The sequence below is a fragment of the Mustela putorius genome, unplaced genomic scaffold, assembly GCF_011764305.1.
Source record: "Mustela putorius furo isolate JIRA1106 unplaced genomic scaffold, ASM1176430v1.1 tig00003869_pilon_pilon_pilon, whole genome shotgun sequence".
Taxonomy (NCBI): domain Eukaryota; kingdom Metazoa; phylum Chordata; class Mammalia; order Carnivora; family Mustelidae; genus Mustela; species Mustela putorius.
Genome location: NW_025422021.1, coordinates 17,270,001 through 17,289,403, shown reverse-complemented (window position 1 = coordinate 17,289,403; position 19,403 = coordinate 17,270,001). Strand labels below are relative to the sequence as shown.

The following is a 19,403-nucleotide window of genomic DNA, read 5'->3' as shown; positions in this document are numbered from 1 at the left end:
TTACTTTGATTTAGTGTTGACCATAGGCTTCTGGGTATTCATTTATCCTTCCATCAGTACTGGCCCCATTTTGGAAACAAGAGGATGGGATGTGCCACAGTATCATGGGTGTCATTGCTGAAAAATAATGACTTATTGGGATATCTGACAATGATGTAATGAGGTTTGAAAGAAGCCAATTCAATTGAAACTAAACTGATTTCTCTCCACTTGTCACCTCTCAACATAGGGAACGCTTGTCATTTTATTAGAAAACTTTAATAACAAACATATAAAAAGAGAAGAGGCAAACCACCTTCTAGTGACCAATATATCACCTATATTAATAATCACATGAAGTCATTAATAAGTATATTTTGCTCTCAGATAATTTTAAAAGTATGCTTGCTTTTACTTTTGTTTAATAAGTTCAAAGAGTGAGTGATATATAGAATTGCCAAATCATAGTATACTCAAACCTAATATAACACTGTATATTAATTATATTTCAATAAAAATGAAACTAATATGACAATGCATATTAATTACATTTCAATAAAAATAAAGAACTTTGAGGTTTACAACTGACCAAAAAAAAAAAGTTGAAAGGGGATTATTTTCGAGATCTTGTAATATATTCTGTTTACAGTAATTGAAATCCGTGGAACTTAGGATTTTTTCATTCTTTGTAACTGACTAAACTTCCGGTTCTCAAAAATTTAAGTAGACCCTATTACTTTAATTTTGTTAAATCCTTGGTATTTTAAAGACTGTCATCCATTATCGTGGGATAGAGTGACATTTGCATTGGAATGTCATCTTTCCCCGCATTATTACTCATACAACTTAGTCTTGATTAGGAGCAGATGCAAATTTCATTTTTTTCTTTAGCTGTATGTACTTAGTTTTATTTGATGGTGTATCAGAATATCTGGCTTGTGGTAAGTGTACCTAATAAAAACACTCTTTAGCCTTTTTGTCCCACCACTTGTCAAATATCCATGTCAAAAGAGGGAGGAAGAAGGGGATGGACATTTATTGAGCATGTAGTCCATGCTGAGTTTTTTCCACACGTCTCATTTAATCTTCACATGCTGTGCTGTGGATGTTATTTCCTCAGTTTGGGAAATGAGGCACAGAGAAGCTAAGAAACTGACCCAAGTCATCTTAACTAGCATTTTTGGAGCCAAGTTTGCCCCCGTTTCTTTTTTCTAAGTATGTTCTGCTATAACGCATGGTATTCATTTCCAAATGGTTTCTTTTCTTCCGAATCATAAAGCTTTGTGGTTTAAATATAAAATTACATGTTCTGCTTAAATTTTTTGGCATTTAATTTCCCCTTTCTCACTGTTGAAGTTAGGCAGTCTCAGACTTTCCTATACTTCCTGTATACTTGAGACTTGCATTTAAAATGTTGTGATATTAATATCATAAGTTGCTCCAAATATTGTTCCACATGTATTTGATGTTGAACTGGCTAGATGCTTATGCTATCACTTCAAAGTATGGATTTTAGAATCATGGTGCTAGAAAGGACATTAGAAATAAGCCGTAAAGCTCCAGTCTGTGTTCAACATTGCAACCAGATTGATCCTTTTAGAACTTGTTAGATTATGTCACTGTGCTCAAAAGCCCCCAAAGGCATCTCATCTGCCTCAGAGGTGAGTCCATAGCCCTCATTTCAAATAGCCCACACCTGCTCTTGACCTCTGCCTTCTGACTACACTCTTCTTTGAATAAACCAGACATGTTCTCAATCCACAGTCTTGCATCAACTGTTCCCTTTGCTTGGAACATTCTCCTCCAGATCTTTGGGTGTCTTGCTTCCTGTCTCTTTCCACTGAGATGTGACCACCTTCCTTACAACTGCATATCCTCACCCTCACTTACCATGACTCTTACGGATTTTCCCCACTCTGCTGTGCTCAGTAAACCCCCAAAACTGTATATTTATTTATTTCCCTGTCTTCCCTGTAAATTGCAAGCTTCATGACAACTGACATTTTGTTTTTGTTCTTTCACTGAATTCTTGCCAGCACCTGGGACAGTGCCTGACACAAGGTTAGTAGTCAATAGATATCTGTTCAATGAATAAATAAATGTAGGTCCAACACACACTGCTCATAAAGGGCACCACACTGGTTTCAATGAAGGGTCATGGGAAGATAAGAAAAATAGAAATATAAGAAAAATAAGAAAAAAAGAAACATTTATATTCTAAGCTTGTTAATAAGGGCGAAGTGAGTGAGTAAGTCTGAGTGAGTCAAGGATTGACAAATGAATTTGTTCCTGTTAAATAAACCACTTAAGCAAAATTTGGTGTTGTTCTAAAATAAAAGTTGCTGTTACATAGATCTGACAGCTGCTGTCCTATTGGTGAGGAGGAGTGACTGTTGTCACATATATAAATCTCATATAATCCACACAAGTCTGTGACTTTCATTAGTTTTTCTTTGATCTTATAACACCGAAGGAAAAGTAAAATGTGTAAGCATTCATGAAGTAAACTTGAACCTATCCTCTTTTACCTATCTTAGCATGGCTAAAAATTGAAACATAACAAAGCTCTTTCATTCAACCTTCTTCTGATCCCATCACTTTCTAATGAGAAATGTAGTTTTGGCTCTATCGATTGGGTTTGGAGTGAGGTGGGGAGAAAAGAGGTAATTTTAATTAAAAATGAAATAACACTGTGATCTATATTCTTTGTCTTCATGTGAGATATGTCACTCCCTGACTCCTGAACTTTCTTTTGTAAATAATTTCACAGGAACAAATTCTATCCATGTGTTGCAAAGAAAGCCAAGGAATATATACATTTTCTTAATGTCATTAACTTCTTTCACTAAAGAGTAGGGTTTTTGCAAATGGATGAGAATAGTTGTTAAAACAATTTTACTTTTTATTTTAAACTGTGCAATTTAAAATTATTTTTAAAGGAACATAAATTCAATTTTTAGTCTCTGAAAGCTAATTTGGAAAAAACCCATATGTTCTGTTAAGGCATATTCTGCCCATGTGACTCACAGTGTTGGGGCCATTGAATTTCCTCACTAAATATTTGCTTGACTGAGTAAATAAATGCATGAATGACTTTAGTTCCCAAAAATGAAATAGGAAGAGAAGAAAATAAAACTGTTTTATGGAATTCTAAAAAAGACTTTAGCAGCTAGAAAGAAAGAACATGGCCTAGGTAGTGTCCCACAGAACAGGGAAAACCTGGACTCATCCCAGAGTCAGCCCAGGAATGCCAAAAGACCTGCAGCGCAAGAATAGGGCAGAGTTCAGGCTTGAAGCCAGGAGGCCTGAGGCAAGCTCAGAGCCCCAAATGGGACAGTAGTCATAGGCAAGATCGTGGGCCTGCAGGTAAAGTTCCAAGGGCCAAAGCCAGGTTAGGGGCCAATGATTCAGTCCTGCATATAAAGATGGGCAGAATAAAAGGGAAAGTGTGACATTTCCTGACTCAAAGTCTCATTATGTTTAGTCATTTGAGAATTATTAGATGAAATATCCCAGAAAATCTCTTTGCAATATTTGTAGGGAACTTTTAGGAAGATGCTTTTTGTAGTTGTTTCTAATTAGTTTCCAGTGTAGACGAATACCATGACTATCTCTGCTTCAGTTAAAAATCAATGAATATCAACATTTACCATGTAAACATTTTTTTATTCACTGTCTTCCATTAAGTTGATTTTACTTTTGTAAGCAGCATCTCCTCAGGATGTAAATGACATGGGACACCACAGAGAGTCTGTTTTCCACCTCATAGTAAGACCTAGTGAGCCCTGCTCAGACTCCTAGTGCTCCAGGCAGCTGTGGGGGTTCCAAAATGCTACTGAGGTTTTTCTTTTCTGTTCCATTTTTCTCTTCTGTTGAGTAGGAGTTTCCCCTTTGGGTGGATACGTAAGTACCTGGATGACTAATTGGATAATGCTAGAGAATTAGCTGCAGAGAATTTTGAAGATCCAGCTGCTAATACCCCGTTGGTGTTGGGGTATATTTGTGTGCATATGAATGTGCATTTGTACATGGGAATGCAGGAAGATGAATCAGGAAAACCTTGAGTTCAGTAGTGTTTTGTGGCCAATTTTAGTGCAAGAAAAGCAAAAGAAAGGAACTGGTCAAAGACACAGAGTCCTAGAATAGAGAAGTAGAGAGAGTACCAATTAAACTGGCATTATCTCTGGTATTATCAAGTTACATTAGCAGATAAGCTTCTTGGGGTCAGCCGGGAAATAGAAGTTCCTTTTGTTACTTCATGCACACATTCTCTGTGGATTCTGTGTCATCCAGGAGGAAAGAAGTTTAAGATGATTAAATCAAAGAGTTTCCCTGCTTGTACTATACATAAAGTAGTCTTTTGGAAACTCAAGTAAGACTCACCCCTAAAGCAAAGACACACAACCGAAGAAGTTGCATTTTCAACTCCCTTGAGTGTTTTCTACAAATAAATTCCTTTCTTGTGTGTTCTAATTTCCCTACATAGACATAATAGAGGATCTTGCAAATGCCCAGAAGCCAATGACGTTACATTTAACATGGAGTAGGTGATAATAAGTTCAGGTGGATTTGTAACTAATGGGACCCTCAAATTCAAGGGGATGGAATTAGTGTATTGATACTAACCTTTAGGAAGATCTTCAATGGTACATCATGAAGTCTGTTTAGCAGCTTTCCAGATGACATAAAGCAAGGTGGGACAGCTAGTATACTTCATACCAAATCGGGAACCCCTCAAATCAGAGGTTCTAAAATAACACATTTGATTTTGTAAGGTTACATGATGCTGTATGTAGAAAATATATGGAGGTGAAAACACCTTACAAATACCCATACACAAATGAATTCATATAGTTGTCAAGGATCTATTCCTACCTGAGGATTTACATTATACATGTTTGAATGGGTGCCCTTTGAGTGGCATGGGAGTGAGAATCCAGGGATAAAGAAATATTAATAAACTAAACTAAAACAAAAGAGTGGCATTATAGGGTTTAAGAATGATAACATGCCAAGAATTGAAGAGTATAGACATCACAACTATTTGTACTTGAGGTCCAAAGAAAATAGAGAAAGAGAGAAATAAATGAATATATTAGAAATTAATATTAAGCCCAAAATGTTGGCACAAATCTAGCTGACAATCTTTTCTTTAATGATGATATGATTGAAAAGGGTTTTAGTAGCCTGTAGTTCGGGTCATCATTGTGAGGTGACTGCCAAAAAAAAACTACCTCTGGATGCATTCACGGAAACAGATTGACAAAAACAAGGGCAGTCATAGGGTACTTCTACTCATACAATCACACGCTGCTGGTCATAATCAGTTGTGGTCCCCAAGGTTTGGACCTTACTCCACGTTCAATGAAGAAAACCATGTCATAGGAAGAAGCTTCATATAATCCATCAGAATATGAAAATTTCACAATTCAGGTATGCAAAAAAATAAGTATGCTTTCATAATCTTCTGTTATAATTTCTGCCCTTTTCCCTTTGCTTTACTGAGTTGATGGAAAGAATTTCAGTCTAACTAAGGACCCCACCATAGAATGTGATTCAGTTGTGGGGTCTTAGGCATTACCCTTCCATCAATGATGGAAGCTACACATGTTTCAGTCATTGGTTTTACAGGTAACTGATGATACAGACAGTCATGGTTCACATGTGCTTCTTTCAGCTTAGCTACACTCCCCTGCTTTTTTGTCATCTTGAGGTAAGGCAGGCTGGGGTGATGCTGATTCTGGTGTTATCTCCTGATGGACCATTCATCTGCCTCTGCTTGGCATCTGGTTGTCTCACAGGTCATCTTAATGGGAAGTAGTGTCCAGGTTTCTGCTCTTGGGAGCCCTAGAGTTGTCTCTCTCTGCTCTTCTCCACCAGATCCTGGGGAAGTGTTCTTTTATTTATTTATTTATTTATTTATTTATTTGACTGAGAGAGATCACAAGTAGGCAGAGAGACAGGCAGAGAGAGAGAGAGGAGGAAGCAGGCTCCCTGCTGAGCAGAGAGCCCGATGCGGGACTCGATCCCAGGACTGATCCCAGGACCCCGAGATCATGACCTGAGCCGAAGGCAGCGGCTTAACCCACTGAGCCACCCAGGCGCCCCGGGAAGTGTTCTTTTAGCAGGAGGGAAAAATCTTTCTCCCTTCATGTTCTTCAAGAACTTGAATTCCTTTAAAGTGTTAGGCTTTTGAGAAACAAAGCCATAAACATATCTAAGTTTTACTCTACCACATCCTTTTTCCCAAAGTCACACGAATAATAGAACTCTCTCCTTGAGTGAGAAAAGGGAAAGAAAAGAAACACAAACCTAAACAAAACAAGAAACAATGGCAAAAAAAGACAATTATTTTCCAGCCGTAAAGGAAAGAACTCCATAGTGACAAGAGTTATTCAATTATACAGTAGGCTGCCTTGGATATGAGTTTATCATCAAAGGATATGTTTCCACTGATTTACCCCATAATGATATTATAAAATTGTTTTAAGCATTGGATATGAGATGGGATGAGATAAAGTTCCTGCCTTGTATGAGAGTCTGAGATAACGGTAACCCTACATTCTACCTTGTCAGGTGTTAACCACAGTGCATTGTAAAGTATCTAATGAAAAAGGGAAACTATTAAATTCAAAATATGATAGGAAGTATAAAAGCCTGTCACATGGTAGGTGAGCAATATTTTGGGTAAAATTTTATAATATTAAAAAAAAATCTGTTTCTTTGAGAAAATAAAGCTATATATTATCATAAGTGCAAGTACGTGTAAAGCATTCTTACAAAACCAAAACCTATTTTTAGGGCAAGAATTTGATGATTCATCAAATATTCATGCTAGGTTATAAGCAAGAAAATGAAAGCCCTTTAAAATAAAAATAAAAGTCCACCTAACAGAAATATTCTGATATTTTTGCTTTCTCATTTTTAGCTGCCTCTCTTTAAAAGAGTCAAATATTTTCTCTCCAAATTCTTTCACAAATTTGCATGTAATTCTGGTGCAAGGGTAATGCTGAATCTTCTCTGTATCATTTCAGTTTTTACTTTATGTGCTGCCAAAGGGAACACTCTCCAAATTCTTTCAAATAACATGCATGTACCCATGATCAGATTTTTAAAAATAATTATTAAAAATAATCTGAGAGAAATATGGACAAAGCCATAAGTATCCAATTGATAGTTGAAATTTTAAAATGCCTAGAAATGATAAGTTCAGCCTGAATATCTAATTGACCTGATATTTCTGTCCTGCCCCACTCTGTGAGGAGTCTGATTTACAGTGGCTTACCGCTTCAGTAAAAATTTGGCAAAGGACCTAATGTTCTATTCTTTTTTAATATTAGATTTTATTGTTGTTAATGGGAGCTGGAAGGTTAAAGAAAAGTAACTGATGTGGTGTTTAGTATCTAGGTATCATCTGCAGTGTTTTCCAAAGAGAGTAGATAAAGTAAGTGTGGGAACCTAAGAATCCAAACATTACTTTACATCTCCTGGTCAATAAACTAATCACTTACCAGCTTTGCTGCTCAGAGATGTAAACTACTCCATTTTCTCCTCAGTCTTTGTGTGTAGGTTTATTTTCTGCTAACAGAGTTGTTAATTCCTTTACCCACTTCTCGTTAGAGTGGCATTAGTCCTCAGTAATAACTAAAGAATGGCATTGCAGGGAGCACACAGCATTCATAACTTCATCTCACTAAACTACAGTGAACTGAGCTGTGTAAAAAAACTGAATTAGTAAAAAGGATATTTGAAAGCATTGAAAGACATACACAAAATTAAAAACTAATCACTTTTTCTCACTTTTCCTTCTCAAAATTTGTTCCCAGAAAACCCATCATCTTTGCTGATTCTAGGTTTTTCTTCTAGTCTTTTGTATCTAGAGAGTTCTTGTGAGGAAGAAAGCCTTAGAGTTTGGGTGAGATGTGCTCCAAAGATCTCCAGCCTGATGATGAAGGGAATACGTATATCATCAAGTAAGTCAAAAGGAAGCACTACTTTTTATTTTTAAATTACTTCCTTAAATCCATTTATCCACTGAATGAGAAAAGGGAAAGAAAAGGAATACAAAGATAAAACAAAAAAATAACAACAAAAGATAGCTTCCATACATGTGTTAAGTATATATTGAGTACTTTCTATGTACCAGACACTGTTCTCTGTGCTAGGGTCAAAACAAAGGGCAAAAAACTATAATTTCTGCCCTCATGAAGCTTATGCTCTAGTGGGACAAAATGAACAGCAACAAAAAATAGTCAGATATATGATATTTAGATACAATTGTCTTAGCCATTGGGTATAATTTCTCTAGATTTTTGCCTTTTTAGTTTGTATGCATAATTTTAATATAGCTCTTTACCTACAAAATTTTTCTCTCTTGTGTCCTTATATAATCTTGCCACTCTGTTCTGTCACATTCTATTCAAACTTACTAGCACCTATTGAGCTCTCAGAGTGCCTGACGCTCTGACAGGTGTTTTGGGAGCTATGTAATAACAAAGGAAATATTTAAATGTTGTCTACCTTCAAGGAACTTCCAATCTATGGTTGTTAAACTTTGCACAATAGTATTTATGTCAGTCAGAATATTCATAAGCCTTATAGGCTAGGGGAAGGAAGTTGGAAAGGATGAATTACAAAAAACCTACTTTCTTAAAAAAGATGCCATGGGCCTTTATAATGAAATAAGCCCTGAAGCTCTAGAATGGAAACTTGGAGAAAGGAGATTTTATCTGGCCATGGGACCAAAGTTATGAATGATTGTCATACAGTGGGGAGAAAGGAGACATCCGACTTCTTTTAAGCAGAAGTAATTTATGGTGCATCAGTGAATGTAAATCTGATTGAGGAGGAGAAATTGTTGAAAGTTTTAATTCAAGTTGAATGTCAAGATTCAGAGTTTGACTCAGCATATTACCAAATTATAAAATTATTACCAATTATCAAATTATACCCAATGGCTAAGACAATTGTATCTAAATATCATATATCTGACTATTTTTTGTTGCTGTTCATTTTGTCCCACTGGAGCATAAGCTTCATGAGGGCAGAATTTATAGTTTTTTGCCCTTTGTTTTGACCCTAGCACAGAGAACAGTGTATTAATTTGGCCAAACCCTTGGGGAACCCTTAACTGTATGTGTGTTCTGAGTAGGAAGGAGGTGAGTTGATGGGTTCTATTAGATGGCTTGTCAGGGATAGAAAGTTTGTCAAAGAAACAAAGTGTCTCAAAATTGGGCTTCAGTTTGAAGAAAGCAAACTGATGTACATAAATTAGCATGGCTTTCCCAGGTCCTCAGGACAATCCTTGAACTAAAGATCTCAATCCTAATTCAGTGGAATTGGCCTAACAGTCCAGCCTAAGAAGTCAAGAGGATTAACACAAAGAATGTGGTCCACATTCCATTTTTCGAGTGTTTATTGGATGCCTTTTTTTGTACATAGTATTGCATTGGGTGCTGGGAAATAAGAAAGACGGAATGCACCACGTGGTTCTGCCTCATTCATTGTTCAATACACAGTGATTGAGCAACCCTTACATTGTAAAGGCTAGCACTCTACTGGTCCTTGGGGGTATCATGCAATGTTTCCTTAAGAAATATAGTTTGTAGATAATTACCCACCTTTAGACCCTGACCTTTCTCATCCCTATTTCAGAATAATAAATGCTGTATGAGATGGAAACAAATTTTATCATTTACATTTAAGTAGAAGGAAATTGCAACAAATATAGGAGACAATAAGAAACAAATTCTTCTTCCCATGAAGCCAAAAGAAATGTGGCCCCCTGAAGATAGATCCCAACTACTCACTGTCTTGCAGGTGTTGCTCTATAGAGTGATGTCTTTGCTATTTCCTGACAGGACAGTTTTCTGGCTTCTTGCCAGTCCTCACTTTAAGTCCATTTGTTGTGGACTTGGTGATATCATAGCAGTTAAGTGAATTTCACAGTTCTTCCAAAAGCTGATGGGATGTCAAATCTGAGTTGCTTTTATATTTAATGTTTTCCTCTGAAATGTCATCTTATGTGTGTCAAAATAATAATGAATATACAACCAAAAGAACAAAGAAAAGGATCAACAAAACAATAGAAAGCTAATAAACATTTTTGAGTACTCAAGTGAAGTTGAAGAAAGGTAGTGGTAATTGGAAAAGGAATAAGAAGATGAGTTTGATTGACAAATTTTCTCCATATATATTAAATATACACTGATTTAAAGTGTAATGAATGCCTACTATACTTCTCATATACCATTTCTTCTGTTAAAAGTCTTCTTTTTTTTCCTTAGATTTTATTTGACAGACAGAGATCACAAGTAGACAGAGAGACAGAGAGAGAGGAGGAAGCAGGCTCCCTGCTGAGCAGAGCCCAATGTGAGGTTTGATGCAGGGCTTGATGTGGGGCTTGATGTGGGGCTTGATCCCAGGATCCTGGGATCATGACCTGAGCTGAAGGCAGAGGCTTTAACCCACTGAGCCACCTAGGTGCCCCGAAAGTCTTCTTTAAAATATATTCTCTTGATCTATCTTACAGGAAGTCTATGGAGTAGTTCATATAACATTCCTTTTGTATTTGCTAAAATAAGCATTAGAAAAATTAAGTAAGTCATACAACCAGTTAGTGACAATGTTGGCTTGTTGTAAAGAGCATAGCCATCTTGTTACAATGACTATAGAACAATATATTTAAAAAGGTAAAAATCAACCTGGGCTTTCAATGGACTTCATTATAATAGAGAAGACATGCACAGCAGCATGAATTGTCTGAACACATTGTTTTGACCATGTATTTTAATTGAATCCATATTTCATTAATTGAAAATTGATTCTATGAAAATCATAACATTGATAAACATCTTCCTAAACCCAAATGAAAAGGCCAGATAAAGAAGAATTGATCACGGAAAACATTTGTGTTGCCACGTAGAGCCTTTAACGTATCTAGCCCAGTAATCTGTTCAGTTAGAAGTTGTCAAAGTGCTTGCTAATGATTGATTTTGCATCAGGTCAAATAATATGCCAATTCTCTTACTACCAAAAAAAAAAAAAATCTTAAAGAGACAGTCATTCAGTGTTTGCTTGACCTTCATATTCTAGATTTTTGTCATGATGTGAAAATACATTTCTGAGTCATTCTTAGAAGGTTGAGGGGAAGATTAAAAAAAAAAAAAAAAGAAAAGAAAGCCAACATTAACTACCCACGGTAAAAGCTGTTTAGCACTGTAATTTATGGGGAACATGTGATAGTTTCCAGGAGTGACATGCGTCATCTTCCCACATGAAACTATGTAGAATGCAATTTTACAGTTGGGTAAATTCTTGAGGCAGGGCACAGAGATCTGGCTGTGGGATTGCCCATTAATGTCAGAAGGAGTCAAGGGGCTCTATTCCTCATGCCCCTCTTAGGGAATGCACCTGTGTCGGCCTGTTATGAGAGGGGTCCATTCCTTTTCTGGAAATTCTGAATGCCAGGGTTAACCAGTACCATGTATGGATGTTTATATAACTTTTGGTTAATTCTTAGATTTGTCTATGGTCAATCATGCAATGAAAATGAAGAAGCCATGAGTTTTATCCCATATAATGTTAGACTTATTTTATGAATATGAAATTATCAGCATGAATATAAATATTTAATATTATGTGAAATAGAAGTCATGTAACAGAACATCCATGCATTCAAAGAAAAAAGTTGTAATGTGATGTTTCATGATTATAATGCTTATAAAACTATGATCCACATACATTCAGCGTAGGATAGTATTGTAGCTAAAAAAGCAAAGTCCATTCAATAATGGATAATTCCAGTATCTCAAGCTTCTTCTTCCTATTTTTTTCCACACAAGCAGGGTGGCACATAAGTCCTTGCAATACTTTTTAAATTCCCATTTTTCTTTCATAATTTATTACCCTCATACACTTCAGTATCCTTTAAACTGCTGCCCTCTAAAAATCTTCCACTTATTCTTGAATAACTTTGTTGTATTTCCTTTCTTTCCACCCACCCTCCCAAAAATTCTAGAACCAGACTGTTAAGGTTGGATCTGCCTTTGAGGGGGTGGTTTCGGCAAGAAACTGAGAAGGCCATGCCATGATCCTCTACAACAGAAGGTAAACACAAAGCAAGGAGCAATTATTGATTCATAATCAATAGTACATAATAATAGTGATATTAAAAACCCACTCATTGGATATCATTCAGGTACTGATTTTTATAAATTCTATCAATTCACAAATACTTTACAGTATGTATTTTCAATTGCCCACCAAGTACAAGGGACTACAGAGAACACAAAAATGAAAAAATGCAGACAAAGTTTTGCTATTAAAGGAGTTTAAAATTTAGATGATAAAAATATCCTGTAACATACAAAACTGTATAGAACCGTGATAGCCACTAGCAACATGTAGTTATGAAGCACCTGGAATGTGGCTGGAGTGACAGAATTATTTAGTTTCTAATTATGTTTAATTTACTCTTCAGTTTCAATAGTTACAAATTAAAATTTGAGTAGCTACTACATTGGACAGAACAAATCTGGAAAATCCAGAAATCTAATTTGTGAGCTAAGTATTCCAAATTCCAAAATAGGGCTAATGCTACAAACAAAATTCTTTAAGGCTCAGAGAAATGAAATACCTCAATTGAGAAAAATTTAAAACAACAGTTTAGTGTAGATTTGAATGATGAAGCACCATCATTTAGGTAGTGCAATTGATTTTATAAATGGCTTTAAGAGGAAAGGAACACCTGCTGTGCATCAGGTATTTTATATACATGAGCTCATTTAGTTCCCACAGCTAGAAAATATTGCTTGTGCTTTATAATTGGTGGAATAGAGACTCTCAGGTTAATTAACATACCCAAATTCACCTGGCTAGCAAGTGGTGAAGACTAGGTTTGAACCCAGGTGTACCTGACTCCCAACCTCAGCTGTATTCTACTTTACTGTCCTGGTGAAGGAATACAGGGGAATCCAACATAACTCGAGGCTACAAAACAGAGTAACTCGAGGGTGGTCTTGCCATAATCATTAGTAGTTTAATCAAGCAGAGGAGTAGCTTGGAGTTGATGAATTGATGTATAAACTAGTCAGAGAGGAAGATAGTAGAGAAGACTTGGAACTGAGGGAAAGGATGAGGTTCAGGATGGGAGATAGAATTAGGAGCCAGATGTAAAATCTGCTCGTTGGCATTGGAGTGGTAGGTGGATCATCTAAAGAAAGAAGGCATAAAATCTTAGAAAACATGTCTTTATGTGGTAAGGACGAGAAGAGGAGCCAATAAAAGGATCAGTGAAGTTGTGAGACAAGTAGGGAGAAACCATACGCGGTAGTGGTCACCAGTGTCAAATACTATCAAGAGAGAAACGGGGCGAAGAGCACGTAATGGAGAGTTTCCTGCTGGGAAGTACAGTGACCTTGAAAAGAGAGGAAGTACAACTATTTATGGACCCTCTAGTTTCTTCAAAATTTGTACTTTCCAAAAGCCCTTCCTTGTTTCCTAGGCCTACACTCTCATACACCCCCCAGCTTTATTTTCAGGATTTTAGGTAGACACGATCTGAGTACTTTTTAAATAGAGCTTCCTATCTCTAAACCTCAGTTCTGCAGCTGTGACTTAGCAGCTCTTAATAAAAATTAGTAAAATGAATGAAGGAGTCTAGAAAAATTTTTTCCTTGCATTTTTTAGCTTTGGAGAAAGCATTATGCACTATTGGACCCCCAGTTACAAAATTATATTGGGAACACACACACAAAATCTAACAAATGTTAGATATTATACTTGTTCTTAAAAAATTAATAGTTTAAATGGAAGAGGGGTAAGACGAACACAAGATTATCAGACTCTGTGTTGGATGAAACACAGCAGTGATAGTGAGCCAGTGTATAAGGATCCAGATAAACTGATTTTAGAGACCGAACTACCTTCTCTGTGTGAAGCTCCCTAGCCCCCATCTGCTTCCGTGAGAACTCATCACTTCTCCCTATTCTAACAAATGAATGAAGAAATCCTGGCAAAGAGGATCTCTGAAACCTTGCCCCAGCAGTATAACCTGGGTCCATTCAGATTGGATTAGTCCTGTCCTCTCAATTATTGAATTTTTTAAAAAATTTATTTATCAGAGAGAGGGGGGGGGGAGAGAGCGAGCACAGGCAGACAGAATGGCAGGCAGAGGCAGAGGGAGAAGCAGGCTCCCTGCCGAGCAAGGAGCCCGATGTGGGACTTGATCTCAGGACGGTGGGGTCATAACCTGAGCCGAAGGCAGCTGCTTAACCAACTGAGCCACCCAGGCGTCCCTCGATTATTGAATTTTTTGAATATCACCCTGTAGGTGCATATTATTAACACTGTTTGAATTTGTAAGAAATCTTTAAAAATTAGGTAAAACAACACCATGCATTAACTATACTCAAAAAGAACAACAACAGGGGCACCTGGGTGGCTCAGTGGGTTAAAGCCTCTGCTTTCGGCTAGGGTCATGATCTCAGGGTCCTAGGATGGAGTTCTGCATAGGGCTCTCTGCTCAGTGGGGAACCTGCTTCCTCCTCTATCTCTCTGCCTGCCTCTCTGCCTGCTTGTGATCTCTGTCAAATAAATAAATAAATCTTAAAAAAAAAAAAAGAACAACAACAGATAATTCAGAAGGTAGTGGTGATTCTGCTTTCTTTAGGTAAAAATGATTATTATTCATGGATTAATCATGGGTATATGGGTGCATCTAAATTTGATATTCCGTTACTAACTTTGGGTTTCAGCCAGCAGTTGCTCAATGAGTGACCAATGATTGCTGGTCTAGCCTTGGCTTTGCTGTTAATTAGTTTTTTGGCCTTGGTTAATTCACTTTACCTCCAAAGTTTATTTCTTTGTGAAATAAGTGGGGTGAAAAATGGTATTGGCCTGATATCTGCTATAGATATCAGAAAACTCCTATCCAAGCAGCCCAAGAAGTAAGGACTTACATAAAAAGAAGTCCATAGGAAGGGCAGCCTTCAGGAAGGATAAAGGACAATTCTGGATCCATTTCTTTAACAGTCTTTTGGCTCACACTCTGCATGTGTGGACTTCATGCTCAACGATAGTGGAGTAAAAGGAACATTGCTTCCTCTGTCTTAAGAATGAAGAGCATTCCTCCCCCACCTTGCAAATAGATTTCCTCTGAAGTTTCTGGCCAAAGTTGTGTAATATACTCCTTTTTAAACAGATACCTGGCAAGGAGAATGGACCGTAATGATTGGCTTAAACTACAACAGTCTTGCCCTCTGGCTGGGGATGGGTCCAGCGTTCTCTGAGTGTAGCCGGAAGAGATCATGGGTGCCCAAACAAAATGAGGATTCTGTTAGGAGTAAGGAAGAGGAGAGTGACTGCTGTGTAGACAATTATGATTGTGATCCTCTCTTTAGAAAATGGTTCTCCTGTTAGCAAATGAAATCATTGACCTGTTTCTATTCTCCAATATTTCTCGCTGCTACCTCAAATGCTACCTACTTGGACTTGAAATTTCAACCTTCCCAAACAAGGATCATCTATTATAAACACAAAACGTCACTCAGAGGACAATTAAACAGTTTGTTCAAAGTTTGTTCTAATTCCAGTCCTTTTCTTATCACTCCATTGCTTCATGGGTTTGTTCAGTGGGCTATAGAATAGTGCTAATCATGGCAGGGATCATGGATTCAACCTCCATAATAACAAAATTGTCTCGTTCCAGTTCTCTCTTACCAGCAATCTGCCAGGTACTGAGAAGAGTGCCTGGAGGACAGGGCAATTTGCTGTAGCTGCTACTTAGGGGGTACGATGTACTTGGCAGAAATCCAGCAGTTAGGATTCCACACAGGTGGGCCAGTTGGTTAGCACTGTAAAATAAGTAAGCTGTTCCTAGCCAGTCATATGGTTTCACTGATTTCTCATGAAAAGGCAAATTCAGAGAGGGTTAGTGAGGTTGTTGAAGACGTGGGGGAAAGAAATCCACAGACTAACTAATACTGTCTCCTTAGTTTCCTTCCCCCTGGACATTGTGACTATATTTGATGATTTGTATTCTGACCCCTTTTTCTGAATGATTTTAAAACCTAACCTCTATCTATCATCCCAGGTCTATGGAAAAGTCACCGTATTAACTTGAATGCTGACTTTGCAATCAAATATCATGTACAGATGATAATGAATCCATGGGCAGGCTCGGGTTGAAGTGAGTTCCACGGTACCCTCTGAGAGAAATGCAGTGACTAACACAAATCAGTAGCTCAAAAATGTTTTCTTGGACTCATTCTTTTGCTCGCCAAGAAAATGTCTACTTTCTTTTAGTAGATTGTACCCTGGTGATTCTAACTCTTAGTCAGCTTGTTACACACAGACAGATATTTGAACAGTTTCCCGTAGAATGTATTTCAGTTTGGGAAGAGGTGCTTCATTATACAATAATTCAAGGTCCTTCACATTTGAGATATAGTTCGATAATGTAGATTATTGACCATTGACTTCACCATAGACTGAAGATTCATAGTTTGATCAAAGATTACAATATTATAAGACAAGGGAAAATGGCTTCTAAATTGTCCTAGAAACTGAGTTCATGTGGTCCTGATAACTTTCTAATCTTTAATGAATTCTTTCCTTATTTTCTCCCTTCTTTTGGATTCAGGTGTTTTTTTTTTTTTTAAGAAAATTGTTCCAGTATAACTCCCTTGTTGATTTATTAGCTACAACATTTTTGTTCTTTTTAAAAATGGTTGTTTTAGAATACATAATGCTTGCTTTAACTTCTCACAATTTACCTTTAGGTAATATGCTTTACTTTCTGTCTTTTAGTCATTGTCATAGTTTTATTCCTAAATATGTTATAAAAGCAAAAATATGTTGTAATTGGTTTTGCTTTTAACAGAGAGTTATCTTTTAAAAGATTTTAAAATTATAAAACAACATCTTTCATACTTAGACACGTATTAACCATTTTCATGCTCTTCATTCTTTTATGTAGATCCGGATTTCCAGCCGGTGTCATTTTCCTTATGCCTAAAGAACTTCAATTTTCTTTGTAACTCAGGTTTGTTGGTGATAAATTTCTTTCAGCTTTTGAATGTTTAAGGAAATTCTTTCTTTCCCCTCTATTTTTGAAAGATATTTTCACTGAGTATAGAGTTCTACTTGGACATGTCTTTTTTTTTTTTTTTTTCAGCACTTCACAGGTAGTTATCCACTGTCTTCTGGATTGTTCATGTTTTTCACTGAGAAATCTGCTGTCTTTCTCATCTTTGTTCCTCTGTATCTTAGGTTGCTTTTCTCTGTGACAGCTTTTAATTAAGACTTTTCTCTTTAATATGTGTTTCAAGCCATTTAATTGAGATATGTTTCAATGTAGTTTTATTTGTGTTTCTTGTTCTTGGGTTTTGTTGAGCATTTTGAATCTATAGGTCTATAATTTTCAACAAAATTGGAAACTTTTTGGCTCTTTTTCTTATTTTCTTTATTACCCTGAATGTACATACAAGGTTTTCAAGGCAATAGAAAATTGTTATTTACACACAATAAATAAGCACATGGTTTCAGAGTGCCCTAGTTTCTTAATCCTGGGGTGAAGCAATGAGACCCACATATTATTCTCCATATACTGGTCTATAATGTAGGTAAAAAACCCAGAAACAAACAAACCTGAGTGCTTTGCTGCTTGGGATGGATGTTCTCACTCTAACCCTTTGGAATGTATATAACTGTCTCCAGGGGAAAGATAAGACCATTGTCTCTAGATATACAGTATCTTTATACTATCTCTCCATAGGCCCAAGTTCTAGCATCCCAACACCTCAATTTCTCTGGAATTCTCTCACTATCTAAATTAGTCATAAATTATCTCCCCAAATTTGCCCATCTTTGCAATTTCTGTAAAATGCATTCAGAAAGCTTTAACTGTGCAGAAATATAAACACAGTTTTTCTACAACCCTGCTGGGGATTGCTATTTTAGAATGATGGATCATATGAATATTTGAATTATATTCATATGTTACTGTCGCAGCCGGCGTGACAAATTGACCAGGAACGTGAGGGTAAGAGGATGGTGAAAAGAAATAAGAGACAAAGAGATGGGGGCAGGAGGAGCACTGAGGAGGATGTCCAACAGTGCTAAGATTATTCAAAGCATTAAGGGCATATATATAGTGATATTACAATAGGAGAAGCAATACACCTGTGTCTAGTTAAACAAACACCGAGTTCCCATAATAAGTTTCACAATTAACTATAAGCAGACCTCGTGACACCAAATGGCTGAAGCCAGTACAGGTGTTCTGTATTGATACAGCAAACCTGAAAGTAATTTATGGACTGTACTAGGGCAGCAAGGACTAGCCATCAACTTATGACCCCAACCGAATTGTTCTCATTTATTTAGCAAGCGTGTGGGAAGTTACGTAGGTGAGCGCACAATACATAGCACAGATCCTTTCTCAGTGCTACTCAACTTTTCCCGTCCTAAACCTTTGGTTAGGTTATTCGGGCTTTAAAGGAGGCACAAGTCAGGGCCTGGTTTGGTCCTTCTCTCAAGCCTTATTGTGGCCTCCCACATGTTACTATAATTAGTATGTATACCATTATTATTATTAGAATGTTTCAGGTAATAAGAGTCTGGAGCATTATCAGTTCATCGGGAGACAGAGTCATGTGGGGAATGCACATTAACAAAATGTCTATGGAAATCCTGCAAGGCCAACTGGTCCCAGGAGATTTTCAAGCCTTCCGTTATTTCCTCCGGGGTTGAAGCTATACCACCATTGTGAATTCTTCTTTGAGTGCTGAGTCTGCATCACACTGGCAACTCACCTATTTGGTCTTTCCTGGGGATTCAGAAACTGTTATCCAGCAGCGTGTCATCAGTATGTAAACAGTTTTGTTGTTTTGTAATTATATGCTATTATCTGTACATCATCTTGTCCCATCTTCTGAACTGATTTCCAAGCTTTATACTAAAAGGTATGTGCTATTTTTCTGTGCCACTAGAATACCTGGTTTATACCCTCTCAGATTTTTCTTTATTTATTTTTTACTTTTTTAATTTATTTAAACTACATAAAAATAATAATTACAAAGAGTTCATCCATGTATCCCACTCCCCTGGCCTTTATTTTTCAAAATTTTTTTTTCTATTCTTCCTATTGATGACTCCAATTACAGTTACATTAGCTACTTGAAGTCCCATAGCTCACTGATGCTCTATTTATTTTTTCCCCAATTTTTATCTCTGTTTTCAAATGGAATCTTTTCTTTTATGATCTTCAATTTCACTAATATTTTCTTCTTCATTGTCTAATTTACTTCTACCCAGTGATATATTTCTCAAGGATGGCATTTTTTATCTTTAGACATTTGATTTGGGTCTCTTTATATTATTAATGTCTCTATGATTCTCTCTTCTACCTTCTTGAATATAAA

The 19,403-nt window shown here is 36.7% G+C and overlaps 1 pseudogene; it reads right to left on the bottom strand.

The window, feature by feature from the left end:
- Positions 1–6,928: 6,928 nt before the first annotated feature.
- LOC123388042 lies at positions 6,929–7,044 on the bottom strand (annotated as a pseudogene).
- Between the last annotated feature and the right edge of the window lie 12,359 nt (positions 7,045–19,403).